Source organism: Macrosteles quadrilineatus, unplaced genomic scaffold, assembly GCF_028750875.1.
Source record: "Macrosteles quadrilineatus isolate MER2022 unplaced genomic scaffold, UCM_ALF_1.0 Scaffold_4__1_contigs__length_99947679, whole genome shotgun sequence".
Classification (NCBI taxonomy): Eukaryota; Metazoa; Arthropoda; class Insecta; order Hemiptera; family Cicadellidae; genus Macrosteles; species Macrosteles quadrilineatus.
The window spans coordinates 83,257,143-83,283,771 of NW_026542597.1; the positions used below are offsets into that span (position 1 = coordinate 83,257,143).

General features: G+C 31.1%; 1 protein-coding gene across 1 annotated transcript in view; it reads left to right on the plus strand.

Annotated features, from left to right (window-relative positions):
- The window catches only part of LOC128992099 (diuretic hormone class 2-like), a 152,831-nt gene that overhangs the window by 19,732 nt on the left and 106,470 nt on the right, over positions 1–26,629 (plus strand). Inside the window, exon 2 of the mRNA XM_054415508.1 lies at positions 12,477–12,510. The gene's annotated coding sequence lies outside the window, so the exon portion shown is untranslated. The remainder of the gene's footprint in view (positions 1–12,476; positions 12,511–26,629) is intronic.

The following is a 26,629-nucleotide window of genomic DNA, read 5'->3' on the forward strand; positions in this document are numbered from 1 at the left end:
ATCGAAATTTTCTTACAAAATCAATGCTTAATTTAGGCTAAATGTTCTAATTCCTCAATCAGTGATGTATCAGCTGGTAGTACAGAATGAGCTGTCAGATGTTTGAACATGAGTGACATCTTGTCAGCTGATTATACCACAGTGATTACTAACCACTGGACTTTCGATCAGCTGTGTTCATAGTTCTTGTTTAGAAACGTGTATCTTTACTAATAACACAAACGATATAAGATTATACAAGTTTTAATGCGAATGTTGTACTTAGTGGGGCAGTTTTGAATATTTGGAATAGTTTAAATTTGTGTTTTGAATTTGCACATTATTGATAATTTGCATTTGATTTTTGTAGATAAGTTAATGAATATGAAGAGTTTTTTAATCCGGATTCTTTACTTATCAAAACATTTCAGTCAAATAACTGCAACACTATTATTATTACTACATTTATGATATTTTGTTTGCTTAAAATAAACTATTCCATCTTCTCCAAGCAAACAAAGTTAAGACTACTTACCAGGAGAAAATGTTTAGGGTTAGGTTAAGAGATTCGCTAAAAAATTAAACAAAGCAGAGGAAAATCAAACATATAAACATGTAAACATCTACATACAAATTACTAAGCCCGATTAATTTTTTAGTTGAAAATTCTCCCAATCACAACCATTCAACTACATTTCACCCTAAAACCATTCAAACAATTACTTTGTACATGAACTTACCAAATCCGCATTTAACTCAATATTTACAACAACGCTGGGATGTTGAACCACGCATTAGGAGATGTTGTTGCAAGGAAACCCAACACTTTGGGTCCACTTTGTGTCATTGTTTGGTTCCCAATAGTTCCAATACTGGAGCTGTCGATACGTCGAAACTCCCTTACATTGGGAATTGGGCTGGAAAAACTAATTGGAAAATCGTATGCTCGAAGATGACAATTTTGAAGGTTACTTTCATTAGTTTATGTTAATTTTAATACATTTTGGACCTTGTACTTCATTCTGTTGGTAGCCTAATTATTTTCATGCACACAACATCTCAATGCTAAAGTAATAAGATGCTAATAGCAATACAATAAATTGTTTTCATTTTGTTTGACTGTAGTTTTCTGGGTTATTTATTAAAATTACATTTAATAAATTATGGAATTTTCTGTTGTATTTTAAGTAATTAAAAGCCATCAACCTCAAATGGACTAGAATCACTTTTGGGTACACAAACAATATCTGACTTTAAAACTACCAATTAAATAATATTGTGTAAATTTAGCTAATACAGGCAATAACTGTTTTATAGCAAAAGAGCTGAATTTAAAGTTTAATTATTATAAATTAATTAGGAAATAATTTTGCAAGTTCAAAAACGATCTTACATACTACGCCAATCCCATAAGCACAGTAGTAAAGAAGTTTATCTAAGTATTGATTGCATCTAATAGTTTTGAAGCTATGTCTAAGAAAATATTCAAAATTCCCTCATTAAATCAGTTGGCTCTAGCATTTTCTTACTAAAATATATACAAAACTTACTTTTTAGGCAATACGCAGATAATTTTGATACAAAGTGGCAATACTTAGCGGGCACATGATTTTTATTTTAAAGTTTCTTGTTGGAAAGTAGTATATTTACCAAAGTTACACCTCTAAAAATTGGTTAAGTTCACATCTAAGTAAACAGCCAGTAAAAAAATGACAAGTAATTTTCCACAAACCTGTGCACTTTGAGACGTAAGATAAATATTCGACACCCGAGGTGTCGACAAGGATTTCTACAGGAAACAATTTAAGACTTTAAAATATGTTTTGTCAAACTGAGAAGCTTACAAGTCGTCTACGTCACAACTTGGCTGATCCTGAATAATATATTACACAAATGCAAAGTCCTGTTTGTAACATTGTGGAAATGTACGCGAGGTGTGGTGACGGGAATGGTATGTTTGTGAAAATAAAAACGTTTATATTTTCGAGGATAAAAGGAGTAACGTTATGGAACTATATACAATTAGTTGGATAGTTAGGCTTAAAATTTGTTTTCGGTTCATGCAACAAGCATTAGTAAGCCTTCAGTAAATTAATAAAAAACATTAACTTATTAATAGGATAGGCCTACACTTTGTTAAATCGTAATAATTTCCTTGATGTTTTTGTGTGTAAATACGCGTACAGTTTATCAATGAGTACCTACTTATTATTTTGTACCAATATAAAAGTAAATCGTGTATAATCTACAAATAAACTTGGATCAAATGAAATAAAACTAAAATGGCTACACCCGAAACATATTTTTGAAATGTAATCGACCTCATTTTCATTAATATCTAAAAAATATAGTAAATATTAAAATTTTACAGTTAGAAATAGTCAATATAAGTATTACTGTTGTAGAAAAGTTCCATAACTGATTTGAGTTTGAGCTTTAAAAGTAAAATATTTACGCTGCAAATTATAATTTTACAAAACCATATCATAACTCAAAGTCACTCTTGAGATTGCTGTTTTGCCTTATTTTAATGGTAGTTTAATTGCATATAAGGTATTTTTAGGCACACCTCTACGTGTTCTCATGAAAACAATAAATTAATTTTTCCCCAATAAACTCTTAACATATTAACATATTATATGGTTAATAAGGGAGTTAAGGAATAAGAATAAAACATTATAACAGTACCACATATTAATACCACATATAAGCCTAAAAAAAATATTTATTTGACGTATTCTATCTACAGCACATAATGTATGCGTATATTGTAATGTATAACACAATTCCATACAACATGTACGGTTGGTAACAGTGAGAGTTGGCGAATGTCATCCGGGTCTTATCTGGCATCCGGTCACTGTCCACGTCTCAATGGTTTTGTAATACAAGTTTACATTTATTATAAATTGTTATTAATTTGTATTTATTTTCACAAAAATTCTTATGACAGTAAACATTATAATGATGGAGCATATTTGAATCTTACATTATTTAAAGCGTGTTAATGAAAATATAAAATCTTATATTTTACTAACACATTTCGTAGATGGCAAAATGCTTTTAAGGACCAGCTGTTCTTGTTCATTGGGCTTTTAAATGAATAGTCTTGCATGATGAAACAGCTGATCTAGTCAGTAACAAAGCTACAAAACGCATTTCACTTCATTCTTCACTCGTATTTGGGTTAAAATACGCACCTATAATGCATATATTATTTGGGATGGTGTCAAAATAATCAATTGTTACAAAATAAATAGGTCAGATGATAAACAATTAAAAAGCCCTATAATACTTTCTGTAAGATCAACGAATAAGTGGATGGCGAACGAATAAGTCACTTGAAAGAAATAAATGAAAAAATATGTCACGAATCAATAAAAAAGTTGATTAATTATACTACTAAAATGAGGAATAGATGTATAACAACTATAAATTAATGAAGCTGCTTAACATTTTGTGCCATGCTACAAGGAACCCAAATAATATGAGTTTTGAATAAATTTGAAAATTTTACTAATAAACATATACTCAACAATATTTTGGGTGAGATTGCAAAAAGATTAAACACAAATAAACTAAGGACAAGGTTTAAGGATTAACTGTGACGACAAAAGTAACATCAACGGATCGTTTACTTCCGGTCAAGTATTACCGGCTTTCGGTCCCTGCCCATTACCGTTTTGTGACATTGTTAGATTACTGACGATAATATATATCTCTAAATGAAAGTCTGTCGTTGTTTTTAAGACGTTAAAATAGAGAATCCGTAAGTATTAACATTTTTTGTGTAAAACTAACTGCAAGCTCATACTGTATCATATTTAATTGATATTTTTTAAGTTGTAGTGGATAGTTAATCTTATCTTACTAATATTAAAAATTTGAAAGTTTGTGAGTGTGTACGTTTATGTGTTGCTCAATCACGCATAAACTACTGGACGGATTGGGCTGAAATTTGGCATGATGATAGCTCACCTTCCCTATTAACATCTAGGCATTTTCTTTTCTAAAAAATCCTTCCGGGCTCCTCTCCAGTGGCTCTGTAGTTCCCCATGTTAACCTTATGAGTATTCATATTTAAAGGGAATTAAAGAATTTAGCCAGCTGTTTCAACTAAAAGAGTTGGTTCTATGATATGCAAAAGCATTAAAAATTTATAAGATTTACCAACAGGGTGCAGCACTATTATTTTTTTCATTATTTATGAAAACAGCTAATTTGAACTAAGCAGCAACAAAAAACTGTAATACACAATGAGAACTGTCAAAGTAGGATTGTTTACAGTTATGTTTATGTTTTTAATTTCATGAACAATTTATGATATTTTGCGAATTTATAATAATCTATCTTTCTCTATTGTGTAGGTGAAGTAGTAGAACATTATGGCTATGGTAGAGGTGTAATACTATCGCATACCGTAAATTTTAGGAAGCAAATCATCTCAAACCGTGTTTTCTCACATCGCAAACGCGGGTGATAATCGGTAAATGATCGGGTATAACTGCAATAAGCATTTTATAGTTATTTGCCAACCCCGTACGAAGGACGGGTACTCTGCTAGTGGTAATATATGTTCGAGTTCGTACTGTATTTGACTCCCCAAACATATGGTATCAATATTTATTAAATTTCTTTAATGCTGTAATTTGATATTGATGTAACAAACAATTAAATTTAACATAGTCAGTCCTCATAAAAATATTGTAATTGTAAACTTATAATACTTTACTTATATAATGTTATGGAAATTCTAATGCCAATTTGAGTATAACAAGTTATCTTTTCATCTCATTGAAATATCACGTCTACTAGACTTAACTATCGGCACTCACTTGATTTACAAACCTTCTTTTCCATTACAATTAATTACCTTAAGTAAGTTTAGTTGGCGAAGTGCAGTTTAACAATTAGCAGAAAGCTTTCAAATTGAAATAACTAGTTTTATAATTAGAAACAACGGAGGTTTGAGATCTTAAATACATTACCTTTTACATTAAATTGCATATTTTAGATTGAAAATCATATACATTGTTTGAAAGTTTAATTCAATGCTGATTTTGAATAAAAAAAAATATTTCCCATAAAATATAAATAAAAAATAAATCTTAGAATGCTAAAATATTTTCTCATAGCTTACTAGGTTGTTTGAGATATACGTATTATTCGAATTTACAACAACATAAAGATGGACGATTAATTGATGTTCTGGAAACTTAGTATTTTTGTAATATTTACTAACTTAGTAACTTAGTTATTTTGTAACTTAGTATTTTTGTTTTATTTGCTATTGTGGGATGTATTAAATTTTGAGTGAAATGTACCCCATCAAAAGCTTTTATATATTAAACATTTTGAGAGAAAATGAAGGAATTCTCTACGTGAACTATGTTAACGGCTTTAACCAAACGACAAGTAAATTAGTGTAGGAAACTTAACACACTCATTTATTGGAGAAGCAAAAATTAATTCATGTCAATTGAAATACAAGTTACTTCCAATAAAAAAATACATGGATGAATTTTAAAAAGGTCATAAAGTGACAGAAGGATTCGTCATATGATTCAAAACCCGGCATTACCGGTATCCGCATTGCCAGTGTCCGGTAAACCTGGGTCTAAACACATACAATGGCGGCTGATTGAAATTGCTGATCAGCGAATCATAATGCTTGGTGAATTCACTTGTGATACCGTGGGTAGGAATTCATTTGGCATAAATAATCAGTGGCTAAACATTGTCGATTCTAAAATGTATTAGTAGGTATTATAAGAGTAACTTTCATACCAAGTCATTTTTAGACGTTAGGTCAATTTAAACGAAAGGGCACAATTTACTGGGAAAGATTTTCTTCCAAAACAAATTTTACCTATATTGAAATAGCTGACTAAAAGATAACTTTATAACCATAACCTCTAACAATAGAATTATCTTAATTATGTTTAAAATTGGAAGACTTGTAATTGATATAGTTTATGTCATTGTCGTGGTCAACTTCTAAACAATTCTAATAATATACAAGTAAACAAATTTGTTTTGCTGGTTTTAGTTATCAACTACCTACACTCATTATCCAAATTAAGCTCAAACAGGTGTTAAAAAAATAACTGTATGCTCTAGTGACACAATAAAATTATACAATTTTCTGCCATACTGGAAAGCTAAGATTGACCAAAAGTAGTTGATTTTACCGAATTTCCTTATAGGAAAGTAGCTATTACCGTAGGTCTCGTGGTATGACTTGAGCCGTACCGATGGGAACGGGGTTTTATGGGGTAAAAATTGGGTTTTCTCATTTTTGACCATGAAAACACAAAATTTCCCAATCTTTCTCTTTCCTAGACCATTTAAAGAGCTTAAAAAGACAAATAATTAGTATATTTAAGTGTTTTTGTGCCGTTATTAGTTACGGAGAAAATTTAAAAATTTTAAATTCCCATGTTATTTTTATGGAGAATATTGTTAAATGTTGTATTTTACTTGTTTATGGGTATATTTTTATCGAACTATTTTTATGTGGCATATTAATTTTATTTTATACTATGCCATTAATATTTTACTAAAAACACACTTTATTAGTCTCCCTGTAGCAAACCTAAGTACTCACTTAACCTAATGTTATTTAAATCAATTTAATTGTACAGTATCTCAATTCAGGCAAATAGAAATTCGCTTAGTCTGCAGGTTTACTGTAGCGGGGGTATTTATTGTTTTTTTAGGTACCGTTCAATAGTTTTAATACATTTTGGATTGTTTTCAATACTTTATACTCGGTGTATTAGCATATAAAAAAATAAATAAAGGTGGACTAAAAGAAACGTAGAAAAACTAAAAGAGAACTTTTGTACAGATTTTAGTTTTATAAAACAGTAAAGTTAATCTCAAAGGATATCTAAGTCAACAGCATTAGGGGAGTAATTAAGTCTAGCAAAGTACAGTTTATACCAAGTCCTATCACGAGATCTAGCCAAACAACCCATAGCTGTTCCTAGGCTATTGCCAAGCTATCTGCCAGGGTAGATGTAGTAAGTAGGGTGAGACAGAGAGTAGTGAAGTGCCTCGTTTGTACGTCAGATGGAAAACAAGCACGGAGTAATTGTAGGACAACTCATTAACTGGTGAGTACTGCGACGAATAGTGCTGAAATAACAGCTGTAGTAGACACATGTGTAACCCGACACAGCAAACCTGCAGACTCATTTGGTGTTGAGGAATTAACTTTATGTAGCAATGTTCTTCCAATATTCTTACCTAAGTAAATTACAGCATTTTTGAGCCCCTGGTCTAAAATTAGTACATCTCCACTTAATTAGTACTCATCAATTTTGTTTGGTTGGTAACCTTAACTACAAATACACACAAATATACAAATTATCCACGTATAAATCTATATATTAATAGGCAAGCATCTTTCTCTAAAACCTTTTTTATCGTGTGCATCGCAGGGAAAATCTACGGATACTGTTGGAAAGATATTTTCCTGTAGATGTTCAGAATACCTTCATAAATTAAAATAGGCTCAAAAATTAGCACAAAAAATGAATTAAAAATTTAAAAAATCACATGGGCTTTACGGGTTACCATGCTGGTGAGGAAATAACATCGCAATGTAAACAGAAAATCAAAACAAATGGAAGGAATTCCAATCACATGTTTTATTTACAGCGTAGGGTGAAATTAGAGAAGTGTGTACATTATATATATTTGGTTGAGTTTTTGACCACCGGACGACCTCTAGTAAACACAATCTGTTATTAAACACAAATAACAATATTGTTGCCCAAGTCTTTGTTACTTAGAAATAAAAAAACCGTTGTATGTAGAGCATTGAGTTGAAGTTTTTTCTTAGTGCGTTTAAATTAGTAAGACTATTTTCTTAATTACTTCAAAATCTAAAAAAAAACCATCATTAAATAATAAATCATCAAATACTGTATGCATACTATACAGAAATTTTAGGCCTATTTTATGTAGTCAGCGTGCTTAATTTTCATCCTCATAATACAGTACGCCTGTGTATATATACTATTCTTAAGGATCCATAATAAAATCAAACTGCCACTAGGGAGACTATAAAAGCATTCGGTCATCTATCTTGCTTCATTTACAAATAATTGTTTCATGGTTCAATGGAGACGTATGGACGTCCATATTGATATGTGTCCATAGAGAAAAATGACAGTCAACTGTTTACAGTAGCTCTTCCGGGGCCATAATGTTGAAATATGAGCACTTTACTGTACGTTTTTGTTAATAATGAATTTGCTACTAAATAGGGGATATTACTGTGATATTCTTGGTAACATCTAGTTTCTGAACCTCTTTATTTTTACGTTTTGTGCCCCATGAAGCCAAAAGTACTATTCGTTCAAACTTTATACATACACACACGCGTACAGAAATTATTATTTAAGTGTCTGTTTTTTGGCACACACACTAACTCTCGTATAAATTCTCCTTAGTAAGCTCATATCAAAATTGTACAACAACATAACGGTCTCTCTTTGTTTTGGAAAATCTTTGTAAACTCTACATCTTCACTTAGTTCCTCTCTAGAAATTGCAAAAAACCTTTTTTGTCCTAGGACGCTAGGCACTAACCCGGAATTGTTTTTCACATTACTTCAGGCTCGACCTAGGGGTTACGGCACTATCACTGACATAAAATCCATTGGTGATTTGGCGGGATTTGAACCCGGGACTCCAGGAACCCGAGTCCCACGCTCTAACCACTACACCAGCTTTCTCCCCCAAGCAAAAAACATTTAAGAGAGATACTGATAATTAGCTAGTATTTTAAAATAACGACTATGTGTTGGTTATAGTTTTCATGCAATTCTATTTTTAAGTAACGTAATTGTAGTATTATGGTATATTTATGTTATTGGAATGGTTTAAGTTACGTCCCATTTACTCGGAGATAGTGAAGCAAACTATGAAATTCTCCTCCTCAAACAGCACAGCTGACCAATGCATTATATAACTTCATTACCTGCTGTGAGACCATGTGAATTATTCTACCACTGCTTTGCATTTTCCTGGTCGCCCTATGTCATGCCAGATTTGTTAACAAACGTATTCCGTTTGCTAATTATGGAGTTGTTAACGTCCACAATGATTGTTACTATAACAAGAGTGATGTTACGATGATGTGTACCTGTGGTAGTCCGGGAAATCTATTCCATTGTCAGACAAACTATATTTATTTTAGAACACCTTTGTGAAAACATAATTGCTTTACGTGTTTGTTTGAATGATATGCGAAAAATAATCAAAAAAGATTTTTAATCTAAACAATGTAAAGCAATAACAACAACAAAGTCATAAAACCTAATATTAAACTAAGAGGTTTCATTAGAGATTTCGTGGAACATACTTTTTAATTTCAAACCGTACATATTCAGTGTTAATCAAATTGAAGGTACTGTTTGGCTACTTTTAAACATAATATCTTCCAGGGTTTATTCTCAAAAGTAAGTTCTTCCTTGAAAAGGTTTGGAAAAATTTTCACACTGAGGTTAACCAACTTGTAAGCAGCTTATTTAAAACATATGTGCATACATAGCTTGTAGAGTTAGAATGTAAATTATGTGTGATCAGTTTCAACATCAGTTTAGCAAATTATAGCTAAGTTGATTTTCGTCTATTGCTAATTCGATATCCCTACATTGTCTTTTTAATCAATTATTATATTCGCTTAGGTTTTAGGTATAACTATAATGGAATCCCTATCATTTATAGGTTTTAGTAGGGAGTCTAGAATTAAACTGGTATAAATTCCTTAAACAACTTAAACACATTTCAAAAGCTTAGAAGCGCTCGTGCACAACTTGCAACAAAGTAAAATTGTTTGCAGTATTCATATTTCTACTATTACCTTTTCAAGCACAAAATAACCGCTGACCAAGATTTTATACGTGGTGTACATATAACACACACGAAAACTAAATAAATAACAATTAATGTAATCAAAACCTCGGTCGGTTGGACAGCAAGAAATAGTGACGGATGACAAAGTCTCCATCATAGCGGCAACTTGTCTCCATTACGTCACACAACTCGTATTAACGTCCGTGACATCCGTCGAATGTGTCTTTTGCTGTAACGCATGTGTTTTGATCACTCTTAACCCATGAAAGCCAGCTTAACCTAAACGGAATTACCAGGAGTAATTATGACTTCGTACGTGGTTGGAATATAAGTATAAAATGCTTATTGCAGTTATACTCAAGCTTTGCGTTTGCAATAAGGGAGGACACAGTTTAATAAAATTTGCTTTTTTAAATTTACTGTATACTTTAGTATTACACATCTACCATAGCCATAATGTTCTACCACTTCCCCTAAACATCAGAGTAAAAGAATATTAACAATTTGCAAAATATCACAAATTATTCATGAAATTAAAAACAAACATAACTGTAAAGAGTCCGACCTTGACAGTTCTCATTGCATATCACAGTGTTTTGTTGTTGCTTAGTTCAAATAGTCAATGGCTCAAATTAGCTGCTTTCATAAATGCATAAAAAATTATAGTGCTGCAACCTGTTGGTAAATCTTATAACTTTTAATGCCTTTGTATATCATAGAACCAATTTTTTTAGTTGAAACAGCTGACTAAATTCTTTAATCCCCTTTCAATATTATGAATACTCATAAGGTTAACATGGGCAACTACAGAGCCACTGGGGCGGAGCCCGAAAGCATTTTTGAGGTAAGAATATGCCTATACGTTAATCGGGAATGTGGGCTTTCATCATGCCAAATTTCAGCCCAATCCGTCCAGTAGTTTATGCGTGATTGAGCAACACACACACAAACTCACAAACTTTCAGATTTATAATATTAGTAAATAATACTTTGTTATATATGCAACATTACTATTAACCAATATTGTATTAACAATCAAGTCAACCTTTACTATTCATGTATTAATTTCAAATCACAGATTATACAAACCAGTAATGTTAACAAACTTAATTCAACTAAACTACGTATGATAATTTAAAATAAACTTAATACTAAATACTCAAATATATCCATGATATATGACAGGATATATTCCTATTTCACAGTATCATTAACAGGTAATGTTCTCATATGGGGTATTATATCGACAAACCAATCACTCGGTCATTGGCTGTTATATTGTAACTTGATTACCCGTTATAATCCCGTTTGTAATACCTTTTATTTCACAACTCCGATTATACTAATGGATCTATTAGGGGAAATTGTCATAGCTATAATTTTAATAATGTTTGTAAAGGGAATAGAATATATATTTAGACGTTATTGGTTTTATTAATTGAAGCTCAACGATTAAAATCAAGCTAATTGAATGAAATTAGCTTATTTCATGTTAAATACTAAAAGATTAATTCTTATTTTTGCTTTTAGCGAATTCCCCAAATAGGGAATAAGTTATTACAGTAGTATTCGTAGTAAGACCTGGACCCGGGACCGATTTACTTGATCATTTTGAGATCTCTAAAGTTTAAAAACACCGTCCGTTCAAATTCATATTTATATAACACTAGCTGTAACCCGCGGGCTTTGCCCCGTTTAACTTCTTAATTTTCAAGATTATCTCGTTCGCATGGCTCAATCACGTCCTGGTTGAAGTTTGTTCACTCACCTTTTGGTTGCAAATTAGCTGTTGTCATAAATGTAAAAGAAATAATAGTGCTGCACCCTGTTGGTAATCCTTGTAACTTTAATGCTATTGAACATCATAGAACAGAACCAACTTGTTTAATTGAAACAGCTGTTAATATTCAATAATTCCATTTCTCATAAGGTTAACATGGGAAACTCCAGAGCCACTGGGGCGGAGCCCGAAAGGATTTTTGAAATAAGAATATGCCTATATGTTAATCGGGAATGTGAGCTATCATCATGCCAAATTTCAGCCCAATCCGACCAGTATTTTTCGAGTTTACTTTTCCCATACACACATACACACATACAGCAACCACCTCTTTTTTATAATAGTATAGATAGATAGATAGAAGATATATATTATTACATCGTTTAATACTGTTTAACATGTTGCCCAGCAACTTGTTCACATACTACACGTGAATGGCACGTGCCATTTTTTATATTGGCACGCCATCCTCTGGCATGGCACGTTGTTGCCTACACACTTGATCTCAGTGTAGCCTGCAACATGCTAAACTACATAGTCTGTTCGTACAAATTAAATGCAGAAGACACACATATGACATTTTTTAAAGACATACTTAATTAATAAAAAAAAAAAATATTAACTATACATATCCAAAACACCTTAGATTTAGTTGTTCCATATCGTGAAGTTTTAAATCCAAATAAAAGTGAAAGACAACTTAGAAACAGAGAATTTAATACGAAAAATTTGTACGAAACCAACCCTCATTCTATTTTCTTAGCAATTATTTGTAAAGAATATGCGTTTTTAGATTATAATGAGCAGATTTTATTGTTTTGTTGTAAAATAAGTTTTTTTTGTTTCAGGAGGAGAAAAGAGGCGCATCATCCTTTCAGTCCCGTGAGTTAAATATTTTTAATTATTATTATTTTGGAGATAAAAGTCATACCTGTGATCTTTATATGAAATACCTATAATAAAGGCCACGACTAGAAGCTATTACATTGGTCACGAGCAACAGAGATCTTGAAAGTGGGACGTTTAAACGGATTAGGTGAACAAACGCCAAACTGTTTGTTTACACTTCTTTGACCTTCCCCACTTCACAAAGAGTGCGGCGAGCAAACATTGTTGGCTTTTAAATACTCGGCGTAGAAAAACGCTGTTAAATGTCTCACAGTAATTTTAAATTTACTGAATTTAGAGCGTTTAACGTGATAACAAGTTTGATTATATTAGTTCCAGCATTATAAAAAAAACCCATAAAAAACTGCCTAAATAGAATGTGGTTTGTGACGTGGCATAGTACAGTATTGATTAACTGTTTGAAGTTCCATCAAGAATAGTTTACAAAAACACCAAACAGCCGTTTGTTGTAGTTTTTAATAGCCATAACTTACCTGTGTGAAACAGTCTAAAAAAAAACTGCTTAAATGATCTTTTATAATGACATTATATAATTTTTTTTTGCGATCCATTTTACCTATATTCAATAATAATTGTGTCATTTGTAACGGGGGGTCGTGATTACCAGATGCAATATAATTAACAATGATGTCCCAAGCATCAAGTAATAAAAATAGCTAAGGGAGTTCACTCGTCAAACAATATATTTAAGCTCCAAAGTAGTATTTACTTAGTATAGAAATGCCAAATGAAATGCAATCTGAAAGGGATTGATTGAACTCATCTTAGATAAAATAAACTCAAGTACTTTTGACAGATTTAATGAACTAATCAAAGGATTAATCATCGAACTTATTTGTACCTAAAGACGGGTTTTCAAAGTTCTTAGGGATTTTTCTACATTTTGAAAAGATCAAAGTAAATTTTCAAGTACAATTAAGATCTAAAAATAAATTATGTTATTGTGAACTGAAGAATCTGTATTATACAGTAAATAGTAAAATTGATCTATTTTACGTACTGTTTACAGGTATTTCTATGTGATTTCAATGCAGTGGTAGGAAAATCCATTTCCAAACATATAATATTGAAAAACCATAAAATTTTGAAATTCATCATTCTTCAAAACTTTATAGAGAGGTTCCTGTAAATTAGTATATTTTATTAGCAAAACCTCTTAAAATGTGTTTAAAATGTTTCCAAACTAAATACCTGGAGAAACTATTATCAGATATAGAGTAAAATGTAATCCCTTAATTGAAAGCCATCCATCGGCTCCGGATAAAGCTATAAAAGTTTAAGAGCGCAACGTGAACAGCTCAGAACTGGGATCTTCTTTCTCGTTGGTTAAATATTAACAGGACCTCCGTAAGTGAAAATCAGTTGCTCAAAATAGGAGGTTATCTTATGAGATCACCTCTCAATTTCTACCCCAATTCCGTATGGATCATAACAAATTACAAGGGATCGATGGAGTAGATGATTTTTTTCAAAAATAATACTTGACGAATGAAAATAGTAGTTAGAAATCTCAAAGTGTTGGTTGTAATACACAATTCATACTATGTTTATTGTATGACGTTACAAACGTGTATGACCGTGTAAACGTAAGAAATGTTAATAAATCTGGACATACAACCTCTAAATAACTAATACTTTGCAAAAACTACAATACGATTTCAAATTTCAAAATCATTATTGATTTCGTAGGTAGTAACTGTTATTGTTAAAAGATGTTGAAGGGAATAATTTTACTTTAGCACTTTACTATTAGATTTTTTCGTGCGCATAAAAATCTATTTGTTATTAGGCTCCACGGGTAGGAAAAACAAAGTTTTAACTAATTTAACCAATGTAAACTTTTGGTGTGTTGGTAGCCTGGTCTAGTGGTTAGTGTCTCATTGTTGGTGCGGAAGGGACGGGTTCAATTCCCAACACATCCAAAACCCGTGGGTTTGAACCGTTTTCCCTAAAAGCGTTTAACTACATCCCCCATAAACTCTTTTAGTAAAATTGCCAAGAGAGATGAACTCACGTTAGAGTTATAATATCGATGAAAAAACTAAATTGACGAAGAACTTTGTAATTATCTAATTTTAAACCCCCTTTTGATTTCACCATCCACCATTTCTTCAAAGCTGTATTTTTAACCGTCTATTTACATTGAGTTAACCAGCTTTATTCTACGAATTCGACCCTGATCAACTATTTTCTCTCTTCTTCTTTTAGGAAACTCTAATTTCGCAGTTCATTAAGATCGACTGCAGTTTTAATGAAGTTTTGTTAATTTTGAGTTGTATATTGGTGAAAGTAAAAATAAATAAACAATTCTCTTTGAAGTGAAAATACAAGTTTGTTTTATAACGCAATATGCCCTAAACATTTTAGTTATAAGCTTCAAATTGATTATAGTAATCAATTGATTATAGTAATCAATTTGAAAGAATTTCCTACATAGGGAATAAACTATTACCCTAGGTCTCATGGTGAGACCTTAACCCGGGACGGATTTACTTTTAAACCAACTAATAAAAATCCTCAATAGGAAATACTAAGGGTAATGAGGTAACCAACTCAATCACTTTGTTGTTCCGTCAACTCTTGTGAAATAAAAGTCTGCACTAAACGACAATTGGCTGAGCTATCATACAGTGTGTTACAAATATTTGCACTATCCTGGGAAATCATAAGTCCACTAGGTCCTATCTGTGAAGATATTACACTCTTTAAACTACTTTCATGACAAATCCACACTTGGAAAAAACAACACATTTGTCTTTCTTATGATTCGAAACCTTGGTGATTACCAAAAAAATGTTAATCTTACTAATATTTTAAATCTGAAAGTTTGTGAGTTTGTGTGTATGTTTGTTGCTCAATCACGCATAAACTACTGGACGGATTGGGCTGAAATTTGACATGATGATAGCTCACATTCCCTATTAACATTTAGGCATATTCTTATCTCAAAAATCCTTTCGGGCTCCGCCCCAGTGGGTCTCTAGTTTCCCAAGTTAACCTTATGAGTGTTCATATTTAAAGGGAATTAAAGAATTTAGTTAGCTGTTTCATCTTTACAAGTTGGTTATATAATATGCAATAGCATTAAAAAGTTATAAGGTTTCCCAACAGAGTGCAGCACTATTATTATTTTGTTTGTGCATATATGACAACAGCTAATTTGAACTAAGCAGCAACAAAAAGCTGTGATACACAATGAGAACTGTCAAAGAAGGATTGTTTACAGTTAGGTTTGAGTTTTTAATTTAATGAATAATTTGTGATATTGTGCGAATGTTTGATAATTTATTTTTTTCTATTGTTTTGGTGCAATAGTAGAACATTATGACAATGGTAGATATGTTATACTATATCATACCGTAAATTTATGAACCAAATTTGATCAAACTGTGTCCTCCCCCAATTATAAACGCAAAGCTTGAGTATAACTGCAATAAGCATTTTATACTTATATGCCAACCCCGTACGAAGGACGGGTGCTCTGCTAGTATTAATTAATTAATTGACTAATTGCTCGTTATAAGATTTTCAATATTCATCACTATTAGGTATAGAGAGTTGTTATTGTTGTTGTTTGTAGGCTTATTTTTGTTGTTTTCTATACAACAATTTTTGTCACTTAGTTATTTTGGTGTGTTAATGATAAATTATTATAGTGTTTTTTATTTAATATTAATTACTAAAATGATTATTATGTGATGGAAATTCTGTAAAGTGTACCCTGATATAAAAGACATTCAATAATAATTAATAATAAATAAATATTCGATAATAAGCACTCTTAAACGCGACCCGTCATTAAATAAATACAGCCTTCAGATCCTATGTGTGCTGAAAAGTTTATTTTCTGTCTGTAAAGTTGATGATTAATCAACACCCTGATACGTAGGGAGCTAAAACAATTTTTAGTGTTTAATTATAATTCAAGCATCTAGTTAAAAACACATATTTTGGAACCTCAGGTGCTACTCAGGTATCTAGATTAAAATTAAATACACGGTATCAGCAATCCAACACATACTGTACTTTCTCCCATAAGCTTGCCAACAACCTTTATCATGGGTAGTGGGAGTAATTATGATAATTTTGTATGAACAAATCACAAAAGTTGCATTAACTTTTGAACCGTAATTGTTACAGTAATGGTGGTTGCATTATTTTGTTTCGAATTACAAGGACCACGACATATAAATTTTAATTTTTGTACCATTTTGTTCAGAATCTAAAGGACTATAACATACTAAATTTTTATCAAAATCGTTTGAGCCACTTTTGCGAAAATCTGATTTCCCATTATTTTATGGGTTTTTGTGGGAAAATCCCCATTAAAAATCAAAATATCGAAACAATGAAAAAACACCTGGAAATACCATGGATTAGTACCTACATACCAAATTTCATCAAAATCAAACTACAGGTGTAGTCTGTAGCTCTGTGCACATCCACACACACAGACATCACTTCGAAAACCACTTTTTTGGGTTCAGGGGGGCCCAAAATGGATATATCCACTCAAAACTCAAGCAACACTCGAAAACGTTTATGAAAACAATACTTTCTCCATATTCTATGTACAATGTCTTTGCATGAGCAGATTCCAAATATTTTTGTTACGTTTCTTATAATTATTGTTTGAAATCAGAAGATTACCAGTATTAGATTAGGGGTGCAGATTAGATAAACTTTGGCTGAAACAAGAAAACAGGTTAGTTGAATCGACCACCTAACCAAATACAACTCTTTGTTCTCAAAGCTATCACAACCCATTTGTATGCTAATTGGCTATAGATGTTCGGTGTCTACGCTACGTTCAACAATAAGGGACTATCTGATAGACTGTCACAATGGTGATAGACAGACGAATTTTGAATAGCAGCAACAATGTATTCTGTATTGGCAAGATGGAATATTTTATTATAATAAATGTTAAAAAGTGACAAAATAGATTAATTTGTTGCTCGAGTTCTATACAGCGAATTTCACTGCTCATTTTCAGTATATTGTTCAGGAAAATAACCTTGCTTAAAAATAACGTATCCCAAAAAATACCCAAACTTTTTAAACAAGCAAAGAAAATAAATATGACTTTAAAATCTTAATGGGATAATCATACGAAATTAAAAATCAATTAATACAATTTAATTCAATTTTTTAATATTTCAACTGTTGGGTACGATTAAAAAACAACATAAATTAAAAGCGTTTCTTGTTTATTGTTTATGCTAATTACAAATCCTAAATTCGTGTTGAAAATTAGAAAGAGCAAGGTACAGTCAAACTAAGTTGCTAAATGTTATCAAACATACCTAGTAATTTGGATAATAGGCTCTAAATATCATCCAAACCTTTATAAAACGTCACAGAATATCATATTAAAAATGAATATAAATTTTCTTTACACAAACTGTTGTCAAAATAGAAAAGACAAATGGTTTTAAATCGAATTCGTGTAAACACTAAGAAGTGCAGACCAAGAATCAATTACTCATTTTGATTTATTGTGAATCAGTAACCACCGGTTTTAGAAATACTGAATTTTACAAGGAAGACTTAGTTTTGATCACACTTTTTTGTATCACTCATTTTGTATAATAACAAAATATACTTTTTTCTAGATGCGCTAACACTGTATTTACACGTAGCCCTATAAGGTTGAGATTTTTCTTGTTTCCTTTTTTACACAAAAAAGCCAAACTAAAAAATTTAATGAGAGCCACAACATTTGATTTTCTTTTATTTAAAACGCTCTTGGACCATCCCAAATATAACTCAGACATGTTTTAAGTAGAATTATGGACCTAATTATGACTAATGCTATGACTAATATAATACATTAGAAAATGCTTATAACTAATAGTACTTACTTAAAGATTAAATGGATTACAAATACAATGCGAATGGTTTACATAAACTTCGATTCCAATCCAAGTTCGTTTTATCAAATCTGTTCAAGAAAAAGTCCGTGAAAGACCTATAAAGGTTGTATCTTTAACCTTCCAGGTAGGTTTGTGAACACAGTTCCTTGGTTTGGTCACCTACTATGTATTTTTAACACGTTTTATCCCATCCAGTATACTTTATTCTGTAGACAGTGTCAGAAGGAATGACCGCGCAATGTATCACAGAACCGACAAGGCTTAACCTAACCGTCGAGGGAGTGCAAATAGCGTGTCTACGGTTATTTTAACACAGGAAAATGTTTTATAGAATAAGAAATCCACTGTAGTATTTAAAAAGTCATATGTTTGTGTTTTCATTGTGTAAACACCAATATAATATTTTAGATGACAGAGTTTTGAACAAAAGTAGGCTTAGTTACCTTGGATTGTAGTGTAATTGGTAGGTAAAAAGATTAGGTCTAGACACAGACATTTATTAGTAAATATTGATAATTTACCATAAAAACAAAAACTAAAATGTACATTATTTTAATTTTATTTCCGCCATGTTCTAAAATGGTTTTATATTGCACACACATAAAGCTGATCAAAAATAAAATTGTACACACATTTATAACGGTATCTTTGATTATAAAACTGCATTGTGCTCTGTGATCAAAAAGGGTACATTCAAATTATCTTTCTTTTTGATAAAGCTACTGGCATAAATTAATGATTAATGCTTGAAATAGTCGTATTAATATCTTTATTTTTAAATGTTTTAAATTGGTATCAATTTCTATCCTAATTAAAAAAGAGGTATATTTATATTCGTGCTAATTTTATTCCCATATGAACACATATTACTTGCAACATATAAGTCCTAAAGCATGCAGCTTACAGTATTTATTAAAATTTCATAATTGACTAAATTATGATAGTTTGAAATAATCGTTTACAAAACCGTTAACATGCGGTAAATACGTGCAGGGCTCCAATGGGACTTTCTGATAATATTAGGACCATAACGATAATATGCGAATGTGTTAAATGTTACACATTTACATTTACATTTACATTATGTGGTATACAGTTAATAGCATACAATTTGGCAGAGGTGTTTCATATTTATGTTATATAGAGGTCGTCCAGTGGTCGAAAACTCGACCAAAAATAATGCAATGTAATGTAAATGTATAATGTAACTTTTGATTTTATGTTTATTAGTCACCAGAATGACAACCCATAAGGTCCATGGTAGTTTTAAAATTTTTAATTTAATTTTTTGTGCTTATTTTTGAGTCGATTTCAATTTAAAAAGGGATTCTGCTCATCTACAGGAAAATATCTTTCTAACAGTATCCGTAGATATTTCCTGTGATGCACACGAGCTGAGAAAAAAGGTTTTAAAGAAACATGCTTGCCTGTTAATATATAGATTCTATATTGTTTTTGGTCAAATTGGAAAATAGTGCATATTAGTTAAGTGCCATGCTTGAATTTTACTGTATAGCACATTAAAGCCCACTTGAAGTAGATGATTTTTACTACATTAGGAAACAAATCCTAATGCGTTGTTGTATACATTATACATTACCCTGATATGAATCTTAAATTTCAAGGACAAGAGGTTTGATTTTCATTCTAATGGCAATAGGGTCATCACTTATTAACCTTCTCAACCTAAGGACATCAAAACGAATAAAACAAATTTATCAGGATACAAATATCATCAAACCCATTTGGTGTCGGGAATATAAAACCTAAATTCAAAAAATTAAACCATGTTATAATATTTTATTTCAATAAATCTTAAAATGGCTATAATAACAAGAGATCTTGTGCATTTTCAAGTCATTCAAATAGTTATGACTTAAAATTGTTTGTTCAGTATGTATAAAAAGTGGGCCAGCTGATAAGAGTGACGTAATAGAGTCAATTGCACAAACCCCTAATGGCCTAATGGCAACAATACATCAGTAAGCATTGTTATTTACCACTCAAAGTACTTTAAATTTCAAATCCAAAATTCAATTTAACATTCGCAACAAATACAGTCCGATCAAAAAACATTCATAGGCGTACTCATCAGGGTTACACCGAATAGAATTGAAAATTTTAATTAAAAACATGTCCGAAACATTTTATGACTAGCCGCAGGATGTATGGGTTTCAGTTGGTAAAACTGCTCGGTAACTGTTTTCCCCTCACACACACACTCAAACGTATACTAACACACACAGAGACGGACAACACGTCTCGCATCGTACAGTCTGTGGTACAACCATAAGACCTAACGTAGAATAAAAACTCGGACTATTCTTAGGTTACTTCTTATCGAATTTCAAAATCTAAATGTTACTTTTGTTTTTACGACTTATAACTCAATTTTGCGTTGATTTAAAACACGTACTTTTCTTTCTTATTTAAAAAATCACATTATGATTTAAGCTTTACTTATTAGTTATGATAGCAGGTGGAATGGGGGAAACAGTAGATAATCCTTACTGTACCAATATTTTCAAGTGGAATAACCAAAGAATAAATATAAGGCATCAAACACGAACATATTTAATTGTTACTGGACATTAAAATATCATACTTAAAGCCTTTTCAGCTAATTCCAAGGCTTAACAAATCTACAAATGGGGTTATGTTTAATCTATGGCTATACCATTATACTAACGTAATCAACCTACAATGTGGTTGATGCCTGGCACTTGTCACGGATGTTGTATGAATTAATTTGTCATCCACCATTTGATCTGTCGTATTGCAACTGTATTTTGATGGAAACATAGGTTGAATGCGACGAAAAATTTAAAAAGTATTTTGCTTAAAATTTACTGTTCCAGTTTTTATTTGAAGAAATATTAAATGTCTGTAGCTCAAACATAATAGGTAAAACAAGTTTTTTAGTAGCAATTTCCTTTCATTTGTACATATCTATCGATCAATATAAATACTGTATGCATTTTATTTGTAACGTCATAAGTACATAAAACGATTTATCTCAAGCAGATAAGAACAAAGCATGATTAAGGAAAAGATGCTTAGAGGCCATTGAAGGTTAATGTCTGAACACTTAGAAATGTTGCTTGGAAAATATATTGAAGGAAATAGAAATCATTGGTGTAACACTTGTTTGGTAAAAATTAAGTCACATTTTGTACTAACTTATAATTAATTAAAAAAATATTTTGTTTAAGAGGTTTAAATAAATGGTTAGTGTTCAAAATGTAATCTGAAGCTACATAGGTTTTATTACCAAGAATGATTTAGCATTTTTATTTTGCTTACCTATTTGCTTTCTCACGTCCAAAGCACCAAAGGTAATCCAAGAATGTTAACCTACACTCGGAAAGAATTATTGGAGCTAAATATATTTTTACCACGGAGAAAGACGAACTTGTTTCTTTCATTTACTTAGGTTAGTTTATTTAAAAGGGCCAAGGTGCCACGGTTTTTGCAGCTGCTCTGTTCCCATGTTTCAGTAATCTCATTTAGAATTATTTTAGTTTAAATAGTGTTACAACGACTTTCCGCTAATTTTCTTTAACCTACTTTACAAAAAGTACTGATGCTCTATCTGATTTTTACACTAAAATAATTTTGGATATAGTAAATAGTACCAGTAATTATTAAAAGTAATTATAATTTCAAAAACCTCAATAAAAAAATGTCATGTTTTAGTAGCCACATATTTTACGTTCATTTTACTACAATCAAATATAACTTATCTCCAACTTCTCGATTTTTCTAATAGTTCGATTGTTCTAATAGTGTTCACCAAGATTCAAAACCAATAAAAGATTTATCAGGTTTGGAAGGGGGTAAATTGTAATAGCTGTTTGTAGCAAAACAACTAAATAGTTGAAGGCGATTTTTTTCAATAATTTGTTTACTTATAACCTTACCTCAATGGAGCAGATGTACTTATGTCTGTATAATTTAACTTGTTTCCTAGGTGTGTTTTCTACGTTATTTAGGGTAGGATTTAATCCAATTATTTTAGTAAAATATAAAACCGTCTTAAGTAAATACTATAAACCTATAAACACGATTTGTGACGTATTGTTCTAAAATTATTTTAATTGAACGAAAACTAACTTCTTTTAAATAAACTTAATTAGTATTATTTGTGTGAATAAAGTAAACCGCTACATATAAGCTACAATCAGCCATGTGTTGTTTCACATATCTGGGGAAATCTCAGTTGAAGATGGCTGCGGGTCCCATGGAGGCCGGTGTGTTAAGTTATTACAACTTTTGGTGACTTCTGTCAGCTGTTGCTTGAAGTTAGGTGGCAATTCATAAATAACTAGTAATCAAGTTACTAACCGAATGAATGAATCAGAAAATTTCTGTTTAAGTGCAGGAATTGAATCTAAATAGTGAAAACTTTATAAGTTAAAAACAGTACAAGTTACTTTACTTACATAAACTTGGCTGACAAATACTTTTGAAAATACGAGCTATTCTGTATGGTGAGATTTAAAAGACAGCCACTTGTTATAAAGATGCTCTATCTTAACCTAAGCCTTAAGTCGTTTTACGGATTTGGTCGTGTTACTCATACTTCTACTTCCTGAAATAACACCTTATTAAATCGGTATGAACTCTGTTTTAACCCAAAAAAACTATTTAAAAGCTATCCAACAATAAAATTCATTAAAATCGGTTGTACCCTAGTACGTTTAAGTTGAACTAAATTATCTTGCTAAAATACCATTCTAAATATAAAAGATGTGTCAGACATAATAATCATTTTTTTTGTTAAAATTCTACATAGTTAAAATCTATTTTTTATCAGGAAACAACGGCCTACCGTTGGTTAAAAAGTTACCACAATTGAGGTTCTTTGCTTAGCTTTAATGAGGAAACGGGATTTTACTTTTCCAACTTGTAAGCTTTGTACTGGGGTTAGAGTTTAGAAGGTGGGACACTTTAGGAAGTAAAATCCTGTTCTGGGTCCTGGTGCAGTAAACTTATTTATGGGGTTTTACTTATTTAGATTTGATTATGATAGGAGAAGGATTTCCTATGATTATCCGTGATGTCACTGATTGATTACCCAGATACAGTATACATTATTTTGGTTTATTCTTATCACGATAAAATATGTCAATGTAGTTTTATACACTATTGTATTGTTCAATTTCGAGCTCAACATAAGAATCAGTCCTTTTAAGAGCAAATGGTATTTGTTTGAAACATTTAAACAATATTTGTATGTAACTTGTACATGTATTGGGCCAAGTTTCTGTCTTGTTGTCTTATCCCAGTAGCCTATTCATCACTCTGCTAGTTTGTCAATATAAATATAAATTTTTAATTTAAAAATTTGTTTTATATAATAAATTATTTAAAGTATTATAAACGTATAAATCTTGCTATTCAATATCGAAAATCATCCGGAAGATGTTAATATACTCTACTTCATGAAATATACATTAGATCCGTTAGCGAGTTTGCAATAGTAAATCTTTCCACTTTATTTCACTTGTTATTTTATCCTTACAAAAATAACGATCTGTAATAGTTCTGTATCTCTGTATAAAATAAACTACGACTGCTTTCGAAAGACAACGCAGTCACAAATATCGGAGAGCCTTTTCATTTTGCTTTGACGGTCAAATGGTTGGTTATGAGTTTTACAACTTTTCCTGGTTTGGATATGGACGCTTTTTATTGAAATAGTCCCAAACAATTTCTGTTTAACTCGGCAAATAACTGGTTTTAGGATGAATAGTTTCATCTGTTAACTGTTAACAAACAATTTCACCATTCAGAAGCTATCTGGTTAGTATTGTATCAGAAAATGTTTACAAATTATTTCCATCATTCTCTTCGTTTTATTTTTAATTATGATGTTGCGTTGATATTTTATTCCAATTGCCATCTTTTGTACATTCATACTTTGGTATAGTGGTATTATAAAACACTGTCATAAATAATTACTTTATTGTGATGGATTCAGTTAATTATCTTAATTTGACCTCCAGCTATAGGAAATTAATTACGTCAGGTTTTACTCTGGATTAAAACTTTTCTGATTCGAACTTCTAAATCTGCCCCCTGCAAGGTAGATATATCATTCAGGATTAAATAAAATGTAAAAGTAGTATTTAAATTTTCGTCATCACACACATCAAACTTCATCTTTAACATAAATCTCACAATGCTCTAATTCGAGCAAAGTCTGTTTGTCTGTCTTCTGTCTGTAATTTTAATCTTGAAATTCAGCGAAAGGATTTTGACTAAATTTTGGAATTAGAGACTTATTGGCGACAGCCACTACCTCAGAAAAATTACTATTACTCTACAGAACTCATTTCAAAATTTCAAAATTTTACATTGGCCTTATGAATTGCCAAGTAACTACGTTGGTTGAACAAAATAACATGGAAAAGTAAACAAAAGACTTGTAACATGTGTTTATAACTAGCCATCCACAGTATACTAGTAAATTATAAAATACAGTACAAAGTGATAACTATTGAAATTATGAGCAAAGATTACACTGATGATTACTCGATATAGGGGAAAATAGTCAGTGTTGATAAGTGATGGATGTTTTGTGTTGGTGCTGTTTGAGTGCACTAGCGTCAACTCAATGTATCACCCTTATTTAAGGGTAGATTTTATAATTTGTATACACTCTTTTTTAGTTTACATAATTTGGACATCTGTATAATAAATTGAAATTCAACTGGAACTCATATAATAAAAATTTAAAATTAGTTGTTAAAAACGTAAGTTTCTTTTATATCGCTTTTAAAATCGAAATAAACTATAACCGAACCATGGCTTAGTCCCTCGGTTCTATTTCATTATCCAAACAAACAACTCACTCTTAAAGCTATGTATTTCAATGTTAATATTTAGTGTATCAAAGTTAATCTTAACTACATATTTCATAACTAACGGATTATATAGATTCGTGGGCATCACGTTGACCAATTGGAATATTCTGTTTGACTTTAAATGGGAATTTTTAATTAAAACGTGTTTCGCTGCAATTATATTCTACGAGTTGGACAACAGTCACTGCGACCGGTGAGTTTAGTTTCACCTCTGGTTGAGATTGTTTTGTCATAAAATAATTAGAAAATGTCGACAATATAGAATATGTAGTAAGTAATATCTGAATAATGTGTTCAAATACAATCAAATAACACATCCTTGGAAATCTTATTAGGATTATTTTCGTAATACAAACTCAATATCAAGTGTAATAAAGCATACAGTTATTCTTATAATACTAGCGCTCTTGTGTAATCATGTGTTTACTATGAACAGCTGTTATTAATACAAATTATTCGTCTGTTTAAGTAGACAAAATATTTTCGTCATAAGAAATACATTGGGATTTTGATGGCCTTTGGGGCAAGGCCCGAGAGCTTTTATTACAGGAATTGGTAAAAGGGGGAGTCTACACAAAAAATACTTAATTTTGACACACAATCTGTCCATTATTAACGGAGGAGTAGTATTTCGTAGAAGTCGCCTTGACGTATTATATACAGGGTGTCCCGGAACTCTCTACCAATATTTTAGGGCATTGTTCCTGGGTAAGAAACATATCTAAATATCATATTTAAATTGTCCGGAAGTCCTTATTTACTCAGATAGCCGCCATTTTGTTTTTTTCACTTATTAATTTTTTTCTGAAGATTGGTTAAACATACGAAGTTGAAACTTTGCACAAACATTTATGACATTTAGACAAAGCTACAAAAAAATTATGACGATTTTTCAAATTCATAAAACAAAATGGCGGCTGATTAAAATTTTGTTTCTTAAATCTCTCGAAAACCGTTGATTTTACAAAAATTTTACAAAAATAACTTTTTTAAGGCAATTTTATTAAAAATCGATCGACACCTTAATCTTTAAGATCGGACGAGTATTAACTGAGATATGACGGTTTTAGTGATACGTGACCGCTTTCAGCATGCGCTGCAACTAATATCCGGCGGTCACGTATCACTAAAACTGCCATATCTCAGTTAATACTCGTCCGTCCTAAAAGATTAAGGTGTCGATCGATTTGTAATAAAATTGCCTTATAAAAGTTATTCTTGTAAAATTTTTGTAAAATCAACGGTTTTCGAGTAATTTAAGAAACAAAATTTTAAACAGCCGCCATTTTGTTTTATGAATTTGAAAAATCGTCATAATTTATTTGTAGCTTTGTCTAGTTGTCATAA